Raw genomic sequence first — 21,641 nt, forward strand, 5'->3', positions numbered from 1 at the left:
GGGTGAGGGTTCTGGTTAGTGTTAGGTCTAGGGTTAGCATTAGGGTTAGGGCTACGGTTATGGTTAGGGTTTGTGTTAGGGTTAGTGGTAGGCTTTGAGTTAGGGTAAGGTCTAGGGTTAGGGCTAGGGCTAGGGTAAGGGTTAGGGCTAGGGTTAGAACTAGAGCTAGGGCTAGGGTTAGGGTTAGGGTTCAGTTTTAGTTTAGGATTACAGTTTGGTTTAGGGGTAGGGGTAGGGGTAGGGTTAGGTCTAGGCCTAGGGTTAGGGTTAAGGCTATAGTTAGGTTTAGGGTTAAGGTTAGGGTTAGCGCTAGGGTTAGGCTTAGGGTTAGGGTTAGGGCTAGGGTTAGGTTTAGGGCTCAGGTTAGGGTTAGGGTTACGGTTCTGGTTCTGGTTAGGGTTTGGGTTAGCGTTAGGGTTAGTGGTAGGTGTTGGGTTAGGGTTAGGGATAGGGATAGCGTTTAGGCTAGGATTAGGGTTAGGGTTACAGTTAGTGAGAGGGTTAGGGCTAAGGCTAGTGTTAGGGTGAGATTTAGGTTTAGGGATATGGTTTTTTGTTAGGGTTAGGGTTATGGTTAGCGTTAGGATTAGGGTTAGGGCTAGGGTTAGGTCGTGGGTTAGGGTTAGGGTTAGGGTTAGGGTTAGGGTTAGGGTTAAGGTTAGAGTTAGGGTTAGGGTTAGGGTTTGGGTTAGGGTTAGGGTTTGCGTTAGGGTTAGGGTTAAGGTTAGAGTTAGGGTTAGGGTTAGGGTTTGTGTTAGGGTTAGGGTCAGTGTTCGGGCTAGGGCTAGGGTTACTGCTAGGGCTACAGTTAGGGCTAAGGTTAGGGCTAGGGTTAGGGCCAGGGTTAGGGCTTGGGTTAGGGTTAGGGCTAGGGCTAGGGCTAGGGCTAGAGCTAGGGCAAGGGTTAGGCAAGGGCTATGGTTAGGGTTAGGGTTAGGGTTAGGGTTAGGGTGAGGGTTACGGCTAGGGCTAGGGCTAGGGCAAGGGTTAGGGTAAGGGCTATGCTTAGAGTTAGAGTTAGGGTTAGGGTTAGGGTTGGGGTTAGGGTGAGGGTCAGGGCTAGGGTTAGGGTGAGGGTTAGGGTTACGGTTCTGGTTCTGGTTAGGGTTTGGGTTAGCGTTAGGGTAAGTGGTAGGTGTTGGGTTAGGGTTAGGGCTAGGGATAGAGTTTAGGCTAGGATTAATGTTAGGGTTACAGTTAGTGAGAGGGTTAGGGCTAAGGCTAGTGTTAGGGTGAGAGTTAGGTTTAGGGATATGGTTTTTTGTTAGGGTTAGGGTTATGTTTAGCGTTAGGATTAGGGTTAGGGCTAGGGTTAGGGTTAGGGTTAGGGTTAGGGTTAGGGTTAAGGTTAGAGTTAGGGTTAGGGTTAGGGTTAGGGTTTGGGTTAGGGTTAGTGTTCGGGCTAGGGCTAGGGTTACTGCTAGGGCTACGGTTAGGGCTAGGGTTAGGTCTAGGGGTAGGGCTTGGGTTAGGGTTAGGGTTAGGGCTAGGGCTAGGGCTAGGGCTAGGGCAAGGGTTAGGGCAAGGGCTATGGTTAGGGTTAGGGTTAGGGTTAGGGTGAGGGTGAGGGTTAGGGCTAGGGCTAGGGCTAGGGCTAGGGCTAGGGCTAGGGCTAGGGCAAGGGTTAGGGCAAGGGCTATGGTTAGGGTTAGAGTTCGGGTTAGGGTTACGGTTGGGGTTAGGGTGAGGGTCAGGACTAGGGTTAGGGTGAGGGTTAGGGTTAGTGTTAGGGCCAGGGTTAGCATTAGGGTCAGGGCTACGGTTAGGGTTAGGGGAGGGGTAGGGGTAGGATTAGGGTAGGGTTAGGGTTACGGCTATGGTTAGGGTTAGGGCTCGGACAAGGGTTAGGTCTAAGGCTAGGGCTAGTGTTAGGGTTAGGGCTATGGCTAGGGCTTGGGCTAGGGCAAGGGTTAGGGTTAGGGTTAGGGTTAGGGTTAGGTATAGGGTGAGGGCTAGGGTTAGGGTGAGGGTTCTGGTTAGTGTTAGGGCTAGGGTGAGCATTAGGGTTAGGGCTACGGTTATGGTTAGGGTTTGTATTAGGGTTAGTGGTAGGCTTTGGGTTAGGGTAAGGTCTAGGGTTAGGGCTAGGGTTAGGGTTAATGTTAGGGCTAGGGCTAGGGTTAGGTTTGGGGTTACGGTTAGGGTTACGGTTAGGGTTAGGGTTAGGGTTAGAGTTAGGGCTAGGGTTGGGGTAGAGGTTAGGGTTAGGGTTAGGGTTAGGTTTACGGTTGTGGTTGCGGTTGGTGTTGTGTTGTGGTTGGGGTTGGGGTTAGGGTTTGAGTTCGGGTTCGGTTCGGGTTAGGGTTAGGGTTTGGGGTAGGTTTATGGTTTGGGTTAGGGTTAGGGTTGGGGTTGGGGTTAGGTTTAGGGCTAGGGCTAGGGCTAGGGTTAAAGCTAGGGCTAGGGCTAGGGTTAGGGTTAGCGTTAGGGTTAGCGCTAGGGCTAGGGTTAGGGTTAGGTTTAGTGCTAGGGTTAGGTTTAGGGGTAGGGATAGGTTTAGGGATAGGGTCTGGGCTAGGGTTAGGTTTAGGGTTAAGGCTCGGGCTAGGGCTAGGGCTAGGGCTAGGGCTAGGGCTAGGGCTAGGGTTAGTGTTAGGGTTAGGGCTAGGGTTCGGGTTAGGGCTAGAGTTCGGGTTAGGGTTAGGGTGGGGTTAGGGCTACGGCTAGGGTTTGGGCTTGGGTTAGGGTTAGGGTTAGGGTTAGGGTTAGGGATAGGACTAGGGATAGGGATAGGGATAGGGATAGGGATAGGACTAGGGATTGGGATAGGGATAGGGCAAGGGTTAGGTCAAGGGCGATTGTTACGGTTAGGTTTAGGGTCAGTGTGAGGGCTATGGTTAGGGTGAGGGTGAGGGTTACGGCTAGGGTTAGCATTAGGGTTAGGGCTGGCGTTAGCGTTAGCATTAGAGTTAGGTTTAGGTTTAGGGGGAGGGTTAGGGTTAGGTTTAGGGCTAGGGCTAGGGCTACGGTTAGGGCTTGCGTCATGGCTAGGGTTAGGGTTCGGTGAGGTTTAGTGTTCGGAGTAGAGTTAGGGTTAGGGTGAGGGCTAGGTTTAGGGTGAGGGTTAGTTTTAGGGTTAGGGTTGGGCTAGGGTTATCATTAGGGTTAGGGCTAGGGTTAGGGTTAGGTTTATGATTATGGTTAGGGTTTTGGTTAGGTTTAGTGGTAGGCTTTGGGTTAGGGTTAGGGCTAGGGTTTCGGTTAGGGTTTGGGTTAGGGTTAGGGCTAGGGTGAGGTTTAGGGTTAGGGTTAGGGTTAGGGTTAGGTCTAGGGTTAGGGTTATCGTTAGGATGACGCTTTGGGCTAGGGTTAGGGTTAGGGTTAGGGTTAGGGTTAGGGTTAGGGTTAGGGTTCGGGCTAGGGCTAGGGTTAGGGCTAGGGCTAGGGCTACGGATAGGGCTAGGATAAGGTCTAGGGTTAGGGCTAGGGCTAGGGTAAGGGTTAGGGCTAGGGCTAGGGTTAGGTCGAGGGTTAGGGTTAGGGTTAGGGTTAGGGTTAGGGTTAGGGTTAAGGTTAGAGTTAGGGTTAGGGTTAGGGTTAGGGTTTGGGTTAGGGTTAGTGTTCAGGCTAGGGCTAGCGTTACTGCTAGGGCTACGGTAAGGGCTAGGGTTAGGGCTAGGGGTAGGGCTTGGGTTAGGGTTAGGGTTAGGGCTAGGGCTAGGGCTAGGGCAAGGGTTAGGGAAGGGCTATGGTTAGGGTTAGGGTTAGGGTTAGGGTTAGGGTTAGGGTTAGGGTGAGGGTGAGGGTTAGGGCTCGGGCTAGGGCTAGGGCTAGGGCAAGGGTTAGGGCAAGGGCTATGGTTAGGGTTAGAGATCGGGTTAGGGTTACGGTTGGGGTTAGGGTGAGGGTCAGGACTAGGGTTAGGGTGAGGGTTAGGGTTAGTGTTAGGGCCAGGGTTAGCATTAGGGTCAGGGCTACGGTTAGGGTTATGGGAAGGGGTAGGGGTAGGATTAGGGTAGGGTTAGGGTTACGGCTATGGTTAGGGTTAGGGCTCGGACAAGGGTTAGGGCTAAGGCTAGGGCTAGTGTTAGGGTTAGGGCTATGGCTAGGGCTTGGGCTAGGGCAAGGGTTAGGGTTAGGGTTAGGGTTAGGTATAGGGTGAGGGCTAGGGTTAGGGTGAGGGTTTGTATTAGGGTTAGTGGTAGGCTTTGGGTTAGGGTAAGGTCTAGGGTTAGGGCTAGGGCTAGGGTAAGGTTTAGGGCTAGGTTTAGAACTAGAGCTAGGGCTAGGGTTAGGGTTAGGGTTCAGTTTCAGTTTAGGGTTACAGTTTGGTTTAGGGGTAGGGGTAGGGGTAGGGGTAGGTCTAGGCCTAGGGTTAGGGTTAAGGCTATAGTTAGGTTTAGGGTTAGGGTTAGGGTTAGCGCTAGGGTTAGGCTTAGGGTTAGGGTTAGGGCTAGGGTTAGGGCTAGGGTTAGGTTTAGGGCTCGGGTTAGGTTTAGGGTTACGGTTCTGGTTCTGGTTAGGGTTTGGGTTAGCGTTACGGTTAGTGGTAGGTGTTGGGTTAGGGTTAGGGCTAGGGATAGAGTTTAGGCTAGGATTAGGGTTAGGTTACAGTTAGTGAGAGGGTTAGGGATAAGGCTAGTGTTAGGGTGAGATTTAGGTTTAGGGATACGGTTTTTTGTTAGGGTTAGGGTTATGGTTAGCGTTAGGATTAGGGTTAGGGCTAGGGTTAGGTCGAGGGTTAGGGTTAGGGTTAAGGTTAGGGTTAGGGTTAAGGTTAGAGTTAGGGTTAGGGTTAGGGTTTGTGTTAGGGTTAGGGTTAGTGTTCGGGCTAGGGCTAGGGTTACTGCTAGGGCTACAGTTAGGGCTAAGGTTAGGGCTAGGGTTAGGGCTTGGGTTAGGGTTAGGGCTAGGGCTAGGGCTAGGGCTAGGGTTAAAGCTAGGGCTAGGGCTAGGGTTAGGGTTAGGGTTAGCGTTAGGGTTAGCGCTAGGGCTAGGGTTAGGGTTAGGGTTAGGGTTAGGGCTAGGGTTAGGTTTAGGGTTAAGGCTCGGGCTAGGGCTAGGGATAGGGATAGGGCTAGGTCTAGGGCTAGGGCTAGGGTTAGTGTTAGGTTTAGGGCTAGGGTTCGGGTTAGGGCTAGAGTTAGGGTTAGGGTGGGGTTAGGGATACGGCTAGGGTTTGGGCTTGGGTTAGGGTTAGGGTTAGGGTTAGGGATAGGGATAGGACTAGGGATAGGGATAGGGATAGGGCAAGGGTTAGGTCAAGGGCTATTGTTACGGTTAGGGTTAGGGTCAGTGTGAGGGCTATGGTTAGGGTGAGGGTGAGGGTGAGGGTTACGGCTAGGGTTAGCATTAGGGTTAGGGCTGGCGTTAGCGTTAGCATTAGAGTTAGGTTTAGGTTTAGGGTTAGGGTTAGGGTTAGGGCTAGGGCTAGGGCTACGGTTAGGGCTTGCGTCATGTCTAGGGTTAGGGTTCGGTGAGGTTTAGGGTTAGGAGTAAAGTTAGGGTTAGGGTGAGGGCTAGGTTTAGGGTGAGGGTTAGTTTTAGGGTTAGGGTTAGGGCTAGGGTTATCATTAGGGTTAGGGCTAGGGTTAGGGTTAGGTTTATGATTATGGTTAGGGTTTTGGTTAGGTTTAGTGGTAGGCTTTGGGTTAGGGTTAGGGCTAGGGTTTGGGTTAGGGTTAAGGTTAGAGTTAGGGTTAGGGTTAGGGTTTGGGTTAGGGTTAGGGTTAAGGTTAGAGTTAGGGTTAGGGTTAGGGTTTGTGTTAGGGTTAGGGTCAGTGTTCGGGCTAGGGCTAGGGTTACTGCTAGGGCTACAGTTAGGGCTAAGGTTAGGGCTAGGGTTAGGGCTAGGGTTAGGGCTTGGGTTAGGGTTAGGGCTAGGGCTAGGGCTAGAGCTAGGGCAAGGTTAGGCAAGGGCTATGGTTAGGGTTAGGGTTAGGGTTAGGGTTAGGGTTAGGGATAGGGTGAGGGTTACGGCTAGGGCTAGGGCTAGGGCAAGGGTTAGGGTAAGGGCTATGCTTAGAGTTAGAGTTAGGGTTAGGGTTAGGGTTGGGGTTAGGGTGAGGGTCAGGGCTAGGGTTAGGGTGAGGGTTAGGGTTACGGTTCTGGTTCTGGTTAGGGTTTGGGTTAGCGTTAGGGTAAGTGGTAGGTGTTGGGTTAGGGTTAGGGCTAGGGATAGAGTTTAGTTAGGATTAGGGTTAGGGTTACAGTTAGTGAGAGGGTTAGGGCTAAGGCTAGTGTTAGGGTGAGAGTTAGGTTTAGGGATATGGTTTTTTGTTAGGGTTAGGGTTATGTTTAGCGTTAGGATTAGGGTTAGGGCTAGGGTTAGGGTTAGGGTTAGGGTTAGGGTTAAGGTTAGAGTTAGGGTTAGGGTTAGGGTTAGGGTTTGGGTTAGGGTTAGTGTTCGGGCTAGGGCTAGGGTTACTGCTAGGGCTACGGTTAGGGCTAGGGTTAGGTCTAGGGGTAGGGCTTGGGTTAGGGTTAGGGTTAGGGCTAGGGCTAGGGCTAGGGCTAGGGCAAGGGTTAGGGCAAGGGCTATGGTTAGGGTTAGGGTTAGGGTTAGGGTGAGGGTGAGGGTTAGGGCTAGGGCTAGGGCTAGGGCTAGGGAAAGGGTTAGGGCAAGGGCTATGGTTAGGGTTAGAGTTCGGGTTAGGGTTACGGTTGGGGTTAGGGTGAGGGTCAGGACTAGGGTTAGGGTGAGGGTTAGGTTTAGTGTTAGGGCCAGGGTTAGCATTATTGTCAGGGCTACGGTTAGGGTTAGGGGAGGGGTAGGGGTAGGATTAGGGTAGGGTTAGGGTTACGGCTATGGTTAGGGTTAGGGCTCGGACAAGGGTTAGGTCTAAGGCTAGGGCTAGTGTTAGGGTTAGGGCTATGGCTAGGGCTTGGGCTAGGGCAAGGGTTAGGGTTAGGGTTAGGGTTAGGTATAGGGTGAGGGCTAGGGTTAGGGTGAGGGTTCTGGTTAGTGTTAGGGCTAGGGTGAGCATTAGGGCTAGGGCTACGGTTATGGTTAGGGTTTGTATTAGGGTTAGTGGTAGGCTTTGGGTTAGGGTAAGGTCTAGGGTTAGGGCTAGGGTTAGGGTTAATGTTAGGGCTAGGGCTAGGGTTAGGTTTGGGGTTACGGTTAGGGTTACGGTTAGGGTTAGGGTTAGGGTTAGGGTTAGGGTTAGAGTTAGGGCTAGGGTTGGGGTAGAGGTTAGGGTTAGGGTTAGGGTTAGGGTTAGGTTTACGGTTGTGGTTGCGGTTGGTGTTGTGTTGTGGTTGGGGTTGGGGTTAGGGTTTGAGTTCGGGTTCGGTTCGGGTTAGGGTTAGGGTTTGGGGTAGGTTTATGGTTTGGGTTAGGGTTAGGGTTGGGGTTGGGGTTAGGTTTAGGGCTAGGGCTAGGGCTAGGGTTAAAGCTAGGGCTAGGGCTAGGGTTAGGGTTAGCGCTAGGGCTAGGGTTAGGGTTAGGGTTAGTGCTAGGGTTAGGTTTAGGGGTAGGGATAGGTTTAGGGATAGGGTCTGGGCTAGGGTTAGGTTTAGGGTTAAGGCTCGGGCTAGGGCTAGGGCTAGGGCTAGGGCTAGGGCTAGGGTTAGTGTTAGGGTTAGGGCTAGGGTTCGGGTTAGGGCTAGAGTTCGGGTTAGGGTTAGGGTGGGGTTAGGGCTACGGCTAGGGTTTGGGCTTGGGTTAGGGTTAGGGTTAGGGTTAGGGTTAGGGTTAGGGATAGGACTAGGGATAGGGATAGGGATAGGGATAGGGATAGGGATAGGACTAGGGATTGGGATAGGGATAGGGATAGGGCAAGGGTTAGGTCAAGGGCTATTGTTACGGTTAGGTTTAGGGTCAGTGTGAGGGCTATGGTTAGGGTGAGGGTGAGGGTTACGGCTAGGGTTAGCATTAGGGTTAGGGCTGGCGTTAGCGTTAGCATTAGAGTTAGGTTTAGGTTTAGGGGGAGGGTTAGGGTTAGGTTTAGGGCTAGGGCTAGGGCTACGGTTAGGGCTTGCGTCATGGCTAGGGTTAGGGTTCGGTGAGGTTTAGTGTTCGGAGTAGAGTTAGGGTTAGGGTGAGGGCTAGGTTTAGGGTGAGGGTTAGTTTTAGGGTTAGGGTTGGGCTAGGGTTATCATTAGGGTTAGGGCTAGGGTTAGGGTTAGGTTTATGATTATGGTTAGGGTTTTGGTTAGGTTTAGTGGTAGGCATTGGGTTAGGGTTAGGGCTAGGGTTTGGGTTAGGGTTTGGGTTAGGGTTAGGGCTAGGGTGAGGTTTAGGGTTAGGGTTAGGGTTAGGGTTAGGTCTAGGGTTAGGGTTATCGTTAGGGTGACGCTTTGGGCTAGGGTTAGGGTTAGGGTTAGGGTTAGGGTTAGGGTTCGGGCTAGGGCTAGGGTTAGGGCTAGGGCTAGGGCTACGGATAGGGCTAGGGTTAGGGCTAGGGTTAGGGCTTAGGTTAGGGTTAGGGTTAGGGTTATGGTTCGGGTTAGGTATAGGGTGAGGGCTAGGGTTAGGGTGAGGGTTCTGGTTAGTGTTAGGTCTAGGGTTAGCATTAGGGTTAGGGCTACGGTTATGGTTAGGGTTTGTGTTAGGGTTAGTGGTAGGCTTTGAGTTAGGGTAAGGTCTAGGGTTAGGGCTAGGGCTAGGGTAAGTGTTAGGGCTAGGGTTAGAACTAGAGCTAGGGCTAGGGTTAGGGTTAGGGTTCAGTTTTAGTTTAGGGTTACAGTTTGGTTTAGGGGTAGGGGTAGGGGTAGGGTTAGGTCTAGGCCTAGGGTTAGGGTTAAGGCTATAGTTAGGTTTAGGGTTAAGGTTAGGGTTAGCGCTAGGGTTAGGCTTAGGGTTAGGGTTAGGGCTAGGGTTAGGTTTAGGGCTCAGGTTAGGGTTAGGGTTACGGTTCTGGTTCTGGTTAGGGTTTGGGTTAGCGTTAGGGTTAGTGGTAGGTGTTGGGTTAGGGTTAGTGATAGGGATAGCGTTTAGGCTAGGATTAGGGTTAGGGTTACAGTTAGTGAGAGGGTTAGGGCTAAGGCTAGTGTTAGGGTGAGATTTAGGTTTAGGGATATGGTTTTTTGTTAGGGTTAGGGTTATGGTTAGCGTTAGGATTAGGGTTAGGGCTAGGGTTAGGTCGAGGGTTAGGGTTAGGGTTAGGGTTAGGGTTAGGGTTAAGGTTAGAGTTAGGGTTAGGGTTAGGGTTTGGGTTAGGGTTAGGGTTAAGGTTAGAGTTAGGGTTAGGGTTAGGGTTTGTGTTAGGGTTAGGGTCAGTGTTCGGGCTAGGGCTAGGGTTACTGCTAGGGCTACAGTTAGGGCTAAGGTTAGGGCTAGGGTTAGGGCTAGGGTTAGGGCTTGGGTTAGGGTTAGGGCTAGGGCTAGGGCTAGGGCTAGAGCTAGGGCAAGTGTTAGGCAAGGGCTATGGTTAGGGTTAGGGTTAGGGTTAGGGTTAGGGTTAGGGTGAGGGTTACGGCTAGGGCTAGGGCTAGGGCAAGGGTTAGGGTAAGGGCTATGCTTAGAGTTAGAGTTAGGGTTAGGGTTAGGGTTGGGGTTAGGGTGAGGGTCAGGGCTAGGGTTAGGGTGAGGGTTAGGGTTACAGTTCTGGTTAGGGTTTGGGTTAGCGTTAGGGTAAGTGGTAGGTGTTGGGTTAGGGTTAGGGCTAGGGATAGAGTTTAGGCTAGGATTAGGGTTAGGGTTACAGTTAGTGAGAGGGTTAGGGCTAAGGCTAGTGTTAGGGTGAGAGTTAGGTTTAGGGATATGGTTTTTTGTTAGGGTTAGGGTTATGTTTAGCGTTAGGATTAGGGTTAGGGCTAGGGTTAGGGTTAGGGTTAGGGTTAGGGTTAAGGTTAGAGTTAGGGTTAGGGTTAGGGTTAGGGTTTGGGTTAGGGTTAGTGTTCGGGCTAGGGCTAGGGTTACTGCTAGGGCTACGGTTAGGGCTAGGGTTAGGTCTAGGGGTAGGGCTTGGGTTAGGGTTAGGGTTAGGGCTAGGGCTAGGGCTAGGGCTAGGGCTAGGGCAAGGGTTAGGGAAAGGGCTATGGTTAGGGTTAGGGTTAGGGTGAGGGTGAGGGTTAGGGCTAGGGCTAGGGCTAGGGCTAGGGCTAGGGCAAGGGTTAGGGCAAGGGCTATGGTTAGGGTTAGAGTTCGGGTTAGGGTTACGGTTGGGGTTAGGGTGAGGGTCAGGACTAGGGTTAGGGTGAGGGTTAGGGTTAGTGTTAGGGCCAGGGTTAGCATTAGGGTCAGGGCTACGGTTAGGGTTAGGGGAGGGGTAGGGGTAGGATTAGGGTAGGGTTAGGGTTACGGCTATGGTTAGGGTTAGGGCTCGGACAAGGGTTAGGTCTAAGGCTAGGGCTAGTGTTAGGGTTAGGGCTATGGCTAGGGCTTGGGCTAGGGCAAAGGGTTAGGGTTAGGGTTAGGGTTAGGTATAGGGTGAGGGCTAGGGTTAGGGTGAGGGTTCTGGTTAGTGTTAGGGCTAGGGTGAGCATTAGGGTTAGGGCTACGGTTATGGTTAGGGTTTGTATTAGGGTTAGTGGTAGGCTTTGGGTTAGGGTAAGGTCTAGGGTTAGGGCTAGGGTTAGGGTTAATGTTAGGGCTAGGGCTAGGGTTAGGTTTGGGGTTACGGTTAGGGTTACGGTTAGGGTTAGGGTTAGGGTTAGGGTTAGAGTTAGGGCTAGGGTTGGGGTAGAGGTTAGGGTTAGGGTTAGGGTTAGGGTTAGGTTTACGGTTGTGGTTGCGGTTGGTGTTGTGTTGTGGTTGGGGTTGGGGTTAGGGTTTGAGTTCGGGTTCGGTTCGGGTTAGGGTTAGGGTTTGGGGTAGGTTTATGGTTTGGGTTAGGGTTAGGGTTGGGGTTGGGGTTAGGTTTAGGGCTAGGGCTAGGGCTAGGGTTAAAGCTAGGGCTAGGGCTAGGGTTAGGGTTAGCGTTAGGGTTAGCGCTAGGGCTAGGGTTAGGGTTAGGGTTAGTGCTAGGGTTAGGTTTAGGGGTAGGGATAGGTTTAGGGATAGGGTCTGGGCTAGGGTTAGGTTTAGGGTTAAGGCTAGGGCTAGGGCTAGGGCTAGGGCTAGGGCTAGGGCTAGGGTTAGTGTTAGGGTTAGGGCTAGGGTTCGGGTTAGGGCTAGAGTTCGGGTTAGGGTTAGGGTGGGGTTAGGGCTACGGCTAGGGTTTGGGCTTGGGTTAGGGTTAGGGTTAGGGTTAGGGTTAGGGTTAGGGTTAGGGATAGGACTAGGGATAGGGATAGGGATAGGGATAGGGATAGGGATAGGACTAGGGATTGGGATAGGGATAGGGCAAGGGTTAGGTCAAGGGCTGTTGTTACGGTTAGGTTTAGGGTCAGTGTGAGGGCTATGGTTAGGGTGAGGGAGAGGGTTACGGCTAGGGTTAGCATTAGGGTTAGGGCTGGCGTTAGCGTTAGCATTAGAGTTAGGTTTAGGTTTAGGGGGAGGGTTAGGGTTAGGTTTAGGGCTAGGGCTAGGGCTACGGTTAGGGCTTGCGTCATGGCTAGGGTTAGGGTTCGGTGAGGTTTAGTGTTCGGAGTAGAGTTAGGGTTAGGGTGAGGGCTAGGTTTAGGGTGAGGGTTAGTTTTAGGGTTAGAGTTGGGCTAGGGTTATCATTAGGGTTAGGGCTAGGGTTAGGGTTAGGTTTATGATTATGGTTAGGGTTTTGGTTAGGTTTAGTGGTAGGCTTTGGGTTAGGGTTAGGGCTAGGGTTTGGGTTAGGGTTTGGGTTAGGGTTAGGGCTAGGGTGAGGTTTAGGGTTAGGGTTAGGGTTAGGGTTAGGTCTAGGGTTAGGGTTATCGTTAGGGTGACGCTTTGGGCTAGGGTTAGGGTTAGGGTTAGGGTTAGGGTTAGGGTTAGGGTTAGGGTTCGGGCTAGGGCTAGGGTTAGGGCTAGGGCTAGGGCTACGGATAGGGCTAGGGTTAGGGCTAGGGTTAGGGCTTAGGTTAGGGTTAGGGTTAGGGTTATGGTTCGGGTTAGGTATAGGGTGAGGGCTAGGGTTAGGGTGAGGGTTCTGGTTAGTGTTAGGTCTAGGGTTAGCATTAGGGTTAGGGCTACGGTTATGGTTAGGGTTTGTGTTAGGGTTAGTGGTAGGCTTTGAGTTAGGGTAAGGTCTAGGGTTAGGGCTAGGGCTAGGGTAAGGGTTAGGGCTAGGGTTAGAACTAGAGCTAGGGCTAGGGTTAGGGTTAGGGTTCAGTTTTAGTTTAGGGTTACAGTTTGGTTTAGGGGTAGGGGTAGGGTTAGGGTTAGGTCTAGGCCTAGGGTTAGGGTTAAGGCTATAATTAGGTTTAGGGTTAAGGTTAGGGTTAGCGCTAGGGTTAGGCTTAGGGTTAGGGTTAGGGCTAGGGTTAGGTTTAGGGCTCAGGTTAGGGTTAGGGTTACGGTTCTGGTTCTGGTTAGGGTTTGGGTTAGCGTTAGGGTTAGTGGTAGGTGTTGGGTTAGGGTTAGGGATAGGGATAGCGTTTAGGCTAGGATTAGGGTTAGGGTTACAGTTAGTGAGAGGGTTAGGGCTAAGGCTAGTGTTAGGGTGAGATTTAGGTTTAGGGATATGTTTTTTTGTTAGGGTTAGGGTTATGGTTAGCGTTAGGATTAGGGTTAGGGCTAGGGTTAGGTCGAGGGTTAGGGTTAGGGTTAGGGTTAGGGTTAGGGTTAAGGTTAGAGTTAGGGTTAGGGTTAGGGTTAGGGTTAGGGTTTGGGTTAGGTTTAGGGTTAAGGTTAGAGTTAGGGTTAGGGTTAAGGTTTGTGTTCGGGTTTGGGTTAGTGTTCGGGCTAGGGCTAGGGTTACTGCTAGGGCTACAGTTAGGGCTAAGGTTAGGGCTAGGGTTAGGGCTAGGGTTAGGGCTTGGGTTAGGGTTAGGGCTAGGGCTAGGGCTAGGGCAAGGGTTAGGCAAGGGCTATGGTTAGGGTAAGGGTTAGGGTTAGGGTGAGGGTGAGGGTTAGGGCTAGGGCTAGGGCTAGGGCTAGGGCTAGGGCAAGGGTTAGGGCAAGGGCTATGGTTAGGGTTAGAGTTCGGGTTAGGGTTACGGTTGGGTTTAGGGTGAGGGTCAGGACTAGGGTTAGGGTGAGGGTTAGGGTTAGTGTTAGGGCCTGGGTTAGCATTAGGGTCAGGGCTACGGTTAGGGTTAGGGGAGGGGTAGGGGTAGGATTAGGGTAGGGTTAGGGTTACGGCTATGGTTAGGGTTAGGGCTCGGACAAGGGTTAGGTCTAAGGCTAGGATTAGTGTTAGGGTTAGGGCTATGGCTAGGGCTTGGGCTAGGGCAGGGGTTAGGGTTAGGGTTAGGGTTAGGGTTAGGTTTAGGGTTAGGTATAGGGTGAGGGCTAGGGTTAGGGTGAGGGTTCTGGTTAGTGTTAGGGCTAGGGTGAGCATTAGGGTTAGGGCTACGGTTATGGTTAGGGTTTGTATTAGGGTTAGTGGTAGGCTTTGGGTTATGGTAAGGTCTAGGGTTAGGGCTAGGGTTAGGGTTAATGTTAGGGCTAGGGCTAGGGTTAGGTTTGGGATAGGGATAGGGATAGGGATAGGGATAGGACTAGGGATAGGGATAGGGATAGGGCTAGGGCTAGGGCTAGGGCAAGGGTTAGGTCAAGGGCTATTGTTACGGTTAGGGTTAGGGTCAGTGTGAGGGCTATGGTTAGGGTGAGGGTGAGGGTGAGGGTTACGGCTAGGATTAGCATTTGGGTTAGGGCTGGCATTAGCGTTAGCATTAGAGTTAGGTTTAGGTTTAGGGTTAGGGTTAGGGTTAGGGTTAGGGTTAGGGCTAGGGCTAGGGCTACGGTTAGGGCTTGCGTCATGTCTAGGGTTAGGGTTCAGTGAGGTTTAGGGTTAGGAGTAGAGTTAGGGTTAGGGTGAGGGCTAGGTTTAGGGTGAGGGTTAGTTTTAGGGTTAGGGTTAGGGCTAGGGTTATCATTAGGGTTAGGGCTAGGGTTAGGGTTAGGTTTATGATTATGGTTAGGGTTTTGGTTAGGTTTAGTGGTAGGCTTTGGGTTAGGGTTAGGGCTAGGGTTTGGGTTAGGGTTAAGGTTAGAGTTAGGGTTAAGGTTAGGGTTTGGGTTAGGGTTAGGGTTAAGGTTAGAGTTAGGGTTAGGGTTAGGGTTTGTGTTAGGGTTAGGGTTAGTGTTCGGGCTAGGGCTAGGGTTACTGCTAGGGCTACAGTTAGGGCTAAGGTTAGGGCTAGGGTTAGGGCTAGCGTTAGGGCTTGGGTTAGGGTTAGGGCTAGGGCTAGGGCTAGGGCTAGGGCTAGGGCTAGGGCAAGGTTTAGCAAGGGCTATGGTTAGGGTTAGGGTTAGGGTTAGGGTAAGGGTTAGGGTTAGGGTTAGGGTTAGGGTTAGGGTTAGGGTGAGGGTTAGGGCTAGGGCTAGGGCTAGGGTAACGGTTAGGACATGCGTTAGAGCTAGAGTTAGGGCTAGCGTTAGGGTTCAGGTTCAGTTTAGGGTTACAGTTTGAGTTAGGGGTAGGGCTAGGGTAGGGCTAGGGCTAGGGTTAGGGCTAGGCCTAGGGTTAGAATTAGGGCTAAGGTTAGGTTTAGGGTTAGGGTTAGCGTTAGGGTTAGCGCTAGGGTTACGTTTAGGGTTAGGGATAGGGTTAGGTTTAGGGCTCGGGTTATGGTTAGGGTTACGGTTAGGGTTAGGGTTTGGGTTAGGGTTAGGGTTAGTGGTAGGGGTTGGGTTAGGGTTAGGGCTAGGGTCAGGGTTGGGGCTAGGGTTAGGGTTAGGGTTATTGTAAGTGAGAGGGTTAGGGCTAAGCCTAGGGTTATGCTTAGGGTTAGGGATACTGTTTGGGTTAGGGTTAGGGTTAGGGTTAGGGTAAGGGTTAGGGTTAGGGTTAGGGCTAGGGTGATGTTTAGGGTTAGGGTTAGGGTTAGGGTTTGCTCTAGGGTTAGGGTTATCGTTAGGGTGACGCTTTGGGCTAGGGTTAGGGTTAGGGTTAGGGTTAGGGTTAGGCTTAGGCTTAGGGTTCGGGCTAGGGCTAGGGTTAGGGCTAGGGCTAGGGCTAGGGTGAGGGTTCTGGTTAGTGTTAGGGCTAGGGTTAGCATTAGGGTTAGGGCTACGGTTATGGTTAGGGTTTGTGTTAGGGTTAGTGGTAGGCTTTGAGTTAGGGTAAGGTCTAGGGTTAGGGCTAGGGCTAGGGTTAGGGCTAGGGCTAGGGCTACGGATAGGGCTAGGGTTAGGGCTAGGGTTAGGGCTTAGGTTAGGGTTAGGGTTAGGGTTAGGGTTCGGGTTAGGTATAGGGTGAGGGCTAGGGTTAGGTTGAGGGTTCTGGTTAGTTTTAGGGCTAGGGTTAGCATTAAGGTTAGGGCTACGGTTATGGTTAGGATTTGTGTTAGGGTTAGTGGTAGGCTTTGCGTTAGGGTAAGGTCTAGGGTTAGGGCTAGGGCTAGGGTAAGGGTTAGGGCTAGGGGTAGAACTAGAGCTAGGGCTAAGTTTAGGGTTAGGGTTCAGTTTTAGTTTAGGGTTACAGTTTGGTTTATGGGTAGGGGTAGGTGTAGGGTTAGGTCTAGGCCTAGGGTTAGGGTTAAGGCTAAAGTTAGGTTTAGGGTTAGGGTTAGGGTTAGCGCTAGGGTTAGGCTTAGGGTTAGGGTTAGGGCTAGGGTTTGGTTTAGGGCTCGGGTTAGGGTTAGGGTTACGGTTCTGGTTAGGGTTTGGGTTAGCGTTAGGGTTAGTGGTAGGTGTTGGGTTAGGGTTAGGGCTAGGGATAGAGTTTAGGCTAGGATTAGGGTTAGGGTTACAGTTAGTGAGAGGGTTAGGGCTAAGGCTAGTGTTAGGGTGAGATTTAGGTTTAGGGATATGGTTTTTTGTTAGGGTTAGGGTTATGGTTAGCGTTAGGATTAGGGTTAGGGCTAGGGTTAGGTCGAGGGTTAGGGTTAGGGTTAGGGTTAGGGTTAGGGTTAAGGTTAGAGTTAGGGTTAGCGTTAGGGTTTGGGTTAGGGTTAGGGTTAGTGTTCGGGCTAGGGCTAGTGTTACTGCTAGGGCTACGGTTAGGGCTAGGGTTAGGGCTAGGGTTAGGGCTTGGGTTAGGGTTAGTTTTAGGGCTAGAGCTAGGGCTAGGGCAAGGGTTAGGGCAAGGGCTATGGTTAGGGTTAGGGTTAGGGTGAGGGTTAGGGCTAGGGCTAGGGCTAGGGCTAGGGCTAGGGCAAGGGTTAGGGCAAGGGTTAGGGCAAGGGCTATGATTAGGGTTAGAGATCGGGTTAGGGTTACGGTTGGGGTTAGGGTGAGGGTCAGGACTAGGGTTAGGGTGAGGGTTAGGGTTAGTGTTAGGGCCAGGGTTAGCATTAGGGTCAGGGCTACGGTTAGGTTTATGGGAAGGGGTCGGGGTAGGATTAGGGTAGGGTTAGGGTTATGGCTATGGTTAGGGTTAGGGCTCGGATAAGGGTTAGGGTTAAGGCTAGGGCTAGTGTTAGGGTTAGGGCTATGGCTAGGGCTTGGGCTAGGGCAAGGGTTAGGTTTAGGGTTAGGGTTAGGTATACGGTGAGGGCTAGGGGTAGGGCTTGGGTTAGGGTTAGGGTTAGGGCTAGGGCTAGGGCTAGGGCAAGGGTTAGGGCAAGGGCTATGGTTAGGGTTAGGGTTAGGGTTAGGGTGAGGGTTAGGGCTCGGGCTAGGGCTAGGGCTAGGGCAAGGGTTAGGGCAAGGACTATGATTAGGGTTAGAGTTCGGGTTAGGGTTACGGTTGGGGTTAGGGTGAGGGTCAGGACTAGGGTTAGCGTGAGGGTTAGGGTTAGTGTTAGGGCCAGGGTTAGCATTAGGGTCAGGGCTACGGTTAGGGTTAGGGGTAGGGGTAGGGGTAGGATTAGGGTAGGGTTAGGGTTACGGCTATGGTTAGGGTTAGGGCTCGGACAAGGGTTAGGGCTAAGGCTAGGGCTAGTGTTAGGGTTAGGGCTATGGCTAGGGCAAGGGTTAAGGTTAGGGTTAGGGTTAGGTATAGGGTGAGGGCTAGGGTTAGGGTGAGGGTTCTTGTTAGTGTTAGGGCTAGGGTAAGCATTAGGGTTAGGGCTACGTTTATGGTTAGGGTTGGTATTAGGGTTATTGGTAGGCTTTGGGTTAGGGTAAGGTCTAGGGTTAGGGCTAGGGCTAGGGTAAGGGTTAGGGCTAGGTTTAGAACTAGAGCTAGGGCTAGGGTTAGGGTTAGGGTTCAGTTTCAGTTTAGGGTTACAGTTTGGTTTAGGGGTAGGCATAGGGGTAGGGTTAGGTCTAGGCCTAGGGTTAGGGTTAAGGCTATAGTTAGGTTTAGGGTTAGGGTTAGGGTTAGCGCTAGGGTTAGGCTTATGGTTAGGGTTAGGGCTAGGGTTAGGTTTAGGGCTCGGGTTAGGTTTTGGGTTACGGTTCTGGTTCTGGTTAGGGTTTGGGTTAGCGTTAGGGTTAGTGGTAGGTGTTGGGTTAGGGTTAGGGCTAGGGATAGAGTTTAGGCTATGATTAGGGTTAGGTTACAGTTAGTGAGAGGGTTAGGGCTAAGGCTAGTGTTAGGGTTAGGCTTAGGTTTAAGGATATGGTTTGGGTTAGGCTTAGGGTTAGGGCTAGGGTTAGGGTTAGGGTTAGGGTTAGGTCTAGGGTTAGGGTTAAGGTTATGGTTAGGGTTATGGTTAGGGTTAGGGTTAGGGTTAGGGTTAGTGTTAGGGTTAGGGTTAGGGTTCGGGCTAGGGCTAGGGTTAGGGCTAGGGCTATGGTTACGACTAGGGTTAGGGCTAGGGTTAGGGCTACGGCAAGGGTTACGGCAAGGGCTATGGTTAGGGTTATGGTTAGGGTTAGGGTTAGGGTCAGGGTTAGGGTGAGGGCTAGGGTTAGGGTGAGGGTTAGGGTTAGTGTTAGGGCTAGGGTTAGCATTAGGGTTAGGGCTACGGTTAGGGTCAGGGTTAGGGCTATGGTTATGGTTAGGGTTTGGGTTAGGGTTTGTGGTAGGCTTTGGGTTAGGGTTAGGTCTAGGGTTAGGGTTTGGGCTAAGGTTAGGGTTAGGGTTATGGCTAGGGTTAGGGTTTGGGTTAGGTTTAGGATTTGGGTTAGAGTTAGGGTTAGGGCTAGGGTTAGGTTTAGGGTTAGGGTTAGGGTTAGGGCTGGGGTTGGGGTTGAGGTTAGGGTGAGGGTTACGGTTGGGGTTGTGGTTGGTGTCGTGTTGTGGTTGGGGTTGGGGTTAGGGTTTGAGTTTGGGTTCGGGTTCCGGATAGGGTTAGAATTAGTGTTAGGGTTAGGGTTAGGGCTAGGGCTAGGGTTAGGGTTAGCGCTAGGGCTAGGGCTACGGATAGGGCTAGGGTTAGGGCTAGGGTTAGGGCTTAGGTTAGGGTTAGGGTTAGGGTTAGGGTTAGGGTTCGGGTTAGGTATAGGTTGAGGGCTAGGGTTAGGGTGAGGGTTCTGGTTAGTGTTAGGGCTAGGGTTAGCATTAGGGTTAGGGCTACGGTTATGGTTAGGGTTTGTGTTAGGGTTAGTGGTAGGCTTTGAGTTAGGGTAAGGTCTAGGGTTAGGGCTAGGGCTAGGGTCAGGGTTAGGGCTAGGTTTAGAACTAGAGCTAGGGCTAGGGTTAGGGTTAGGGTTCAGTTTTAGTTTAGGGTTACAGTTTGGTTTAGGGGTAGGGGTAGGGGTAGGGTTAGGTCTAGGCCTAGGGTTTGGGTTAAGGCTATAGTTAGGTTTAGGGTTAGGGTTAGGGTTAGCGCTAGGGTTAGGCTTAGGGTTAGGGTTAGGGCTAGGGTTAGGTTTAGGGCTCGGGTTAGGGTTAGGGTTACGGTTCTGGTTCTGGTTAGGGTTTGGGTTAGCGTTAGGGTTAGGGTTAGTGGTAGGTGTTGGGTTAGGGTTAGTGCTAGGTATAGAGTTTAGGCTAGGATTAGGGTTAGGGTTACAGTTAGTGAGAGGGTTAGGGCTAAGGCTAGTGTTAGGGTGAGATTTAGGTTTAGGGATATGTTTTTTTGTTAGGGTTAGGGTTATGGTTAGCGTTAGGATTAGGGTTAGGGCTAGGGTTAGGTCGAGGGTTAGGGTTAGGGTTAGGGTTAGGGTTAGGGTTAGGGTTAAGGTTAGAGTTAGGGTTAGGGTTAGGGTTTGGGTTAGGGTTAGTGTTCGGGCTAGGGCTAGGGTTACTGCTAGGGCTACGGTTAGGGCTAGGGTTAGGGCTAGGGGTAGGGCTTGGGTTAGGGTTAGGGTTAGGGCTAGGGCTAGGGCTAGGGCAAGGGTTAGGGCAAGGGCTATGGTTAGGGTTAGGGTTAGGGTTAGGGTGAGGGTGAGGGTGAGGGTTAGGGCTAGGGCTAGGGCTCGGGCTAGGGCTAGGGCAAGGGTTAGGGCAAGGGCTATGGTTAGGGTTAGAGTTCGGACAAGGGTTAGGTCTAAGGCTAGGGCTAGTGTTAGGGTTAGGGCTATGGCTAGGTCTTGGGCTAGGGCAAGGGTTAGGGTTAAGGTTAGGTATAGGGTGAGGGCTAGGGTTAGGGTGAGGGTTCTGGTTAGTGTTAGGGCTAGGGTAAGCATTAGGGTTAGGGCAACGGTTATGGTTAGGGTTTGTATTAGTGTTAGTGGTAGGCTTTGGGTTAGGGTAAGGTCTAGGGTTAGGGCTAGGGTTAGGGTTAATGTTAGGGCTAGGGCTAGCGTTAGGTTTGGGGTTACGGTTAGGGTTACGGTTAGGGTTAGGGTTAGGGTTAGAGTTAGGGCTAGGGTTGGGGTAGAGGTTAGGGTTAGGGTTAGGGTTAGGATTAGGTTTACGGTTGTGGTTGCGGTTGGTGTTGTGTTGTGGTTGGGGTTGGGGTTAGGGTTTGAGTTCGGGTTCGGTTCGGGTTAGGGTTAGGGTTAGGGTTTGGGGTAGGTTTATGGTTTGGGTTAGGGTTAGGGTTGGGGTTGGGGTTAGGTTTAGGGCTAGGGCTAGGGTTAAAGCTATAGCTAGGGCTAGGGTTAGGGTTAGCGTTAGGGTTAGCGCTAGGACTAGGGTTAGGGTTAGGGTTAGGGCTAGGGCTAGGGTTAGGTTTAGGGGTAGGGATAGGTTTAGGGATAGGGTCTGGGCTAGGGTTAGGTTTAGGGTTAAGGCTCGGGCTAGGGCTAGGGATAGGGATAGGGATAGGGCTAGGGCTAGGGATAGGGCTAGGGCTAGGGTTAGTGTTAGGGTTAGGGCTAGGGTTCGGGTTAGGGCTAGAGTTCGGGTTAGTGTTAGGGTGGGGTTAGGGCTACGGCTAGGTTTTGGGCTTGGGTTAGGGTTAGGGCTAGGGATAGGACTAGGGATAGGGATAGGGATAGGGATAGGACTAGGGCTAGGGATAGGGCTAGGGCTAGGGCAAGGGTTAGGTCAAGGGCTATTGTTACGGTTAAGTTTAGGGTCAGTGTGAGGGCTATGGTTAGGGTGAGGGTGAGGGTTACGGCTAGGGTTAGCATTAGGGTTAGGGCTGGCGTTAGCGTTAGCATTTGAGTTAGGTTTAGGTTTAGGGTTAGGGTTAGGGTTAGGGTTAGGGTTAGGGCTAGGGCTAGGCCTACGGTTAGGGCTTGCGTTATGGCTAGGGTTAGGGTTTGGTGAGGTTTAGGGTTAGGAGTAGAGTTAGGGTTAGGGTGAGGGCTAGGTTTAGGGTGAGGGTTAGTTTTAGGGTTAGGGTTAGGGCTAGGGTTATCATTAGGGTTAGGGCTAGGGTTAGGGTTAGGTTTATGATTATGGTTAGGGTTTTGGTTCGGTTTAGTGGTAGGCTTTGGGTTAGGGTTAGGGCTAGGGTTTGGGTTAGGGTTTGGGTTAGGGTTAGGGTTAGGATTAGGGCTAGGGCTAGTGTTAGGACTAGGGCTAGGGTAACGGTTAGGACATGCGTTAGAGCTAGAGTTAGGGCTAGCGTTAGGGTTCAGGTTCAGTTTAGGGTTACAGTTTGAGTTAGGGGTAGGGGTAGGGTAGGGCTAGGGCTAGGGTTAGGGCTAGGCCTAGGGTTACAATTAGGGCTAAGGTTAGGTTTAGGGTTAGGGTTAGCGCTAGGGTTAGCGCTAGGGTTACGTTTAGGGTTAGGGATAGGGTTAGGTGTAGGGGTAGGGATAGGTTTAGGGATAGGGTCTGGGCTAGGGTTAGGTTTAGGGTTAAGGCTCGGGCTAGGGCTAGGTATAGGGCTAGGGCTAGGGCTAGGGCTAGGGCTAGGGCTAGGGTTAGGGTTAGGGTTAGGGCTATGGTTCGGGTTAGGGCTAGAGTTCGGGTTAGGGTTAGGGTGGGGTTAGGGCTACGGCTAGGGTTAGGGCTTGGGTTATGTTTAGGGTTAGGGTTAGGGTTAGGGTTAGGGCTAGGGCTAGTGTTAGGGCTAGGGCTAGGGCTAGGGTAACGGTTAGGACATGCGTTAGAGCTAGAGTTAGGGCTAGCGTTAGGGTTCAGGTTCAGTTTAGGGTTACAGTTTGAGTTAGGGGTAGGGCTAGGGTAGGGCTAGGGCTAGGGTTAGGGCTAGGCCTAGGGTTAGAATTAGGGCTAAGGTTAGGTTTAGGGTTAGGGTTAGCGTTAGGGTTAGCGCTAGGGTTACGTTTAGGGTTAGGGATAGGGTTAGGTTTAGGGCTCGGGTTATGGTTAGGGTTACGGTTAGGGTTAGGGTTTGGGTTAGGGTTAGGGTTAGTGGTAGGGGTTGGGTTAGGGTTAGGGCTAGGGTCAGGGTTGGGGCTAGGGTTAGGGTTAGGGTTATTGTAAGTGAGAGGGTTAGGGCTAAGCCTAGGGTTATGCTTAGGGTTAGGGATACTGTTTGGGTTAGGGTTAGGGTTAGGGTAAGGGTTAGGGTTAGGGTTAGGGCTAGGGTGATGTTTAGGGTTAGGGTTAGGGTTAGGGTTAGCTCTAGGGTTAGGGTTATCGTTAGGGTGACGCTTTGGG

Source organism: Heloderma suspectum, chromosome W (assembly GCF_057233095.1).
Source record: "Heloderma suspectum isolate Gila_16-S chromosome W, 16-S_ref, whole genome shotgun sequence".
NCBI classification, from domain to species: domain Eukaryota; kingdom Metazoa; phylum Chordata; class Lepidosauria; order Squamata; family Helodermatidae; genus Heloderma; species Heloderma suspectum.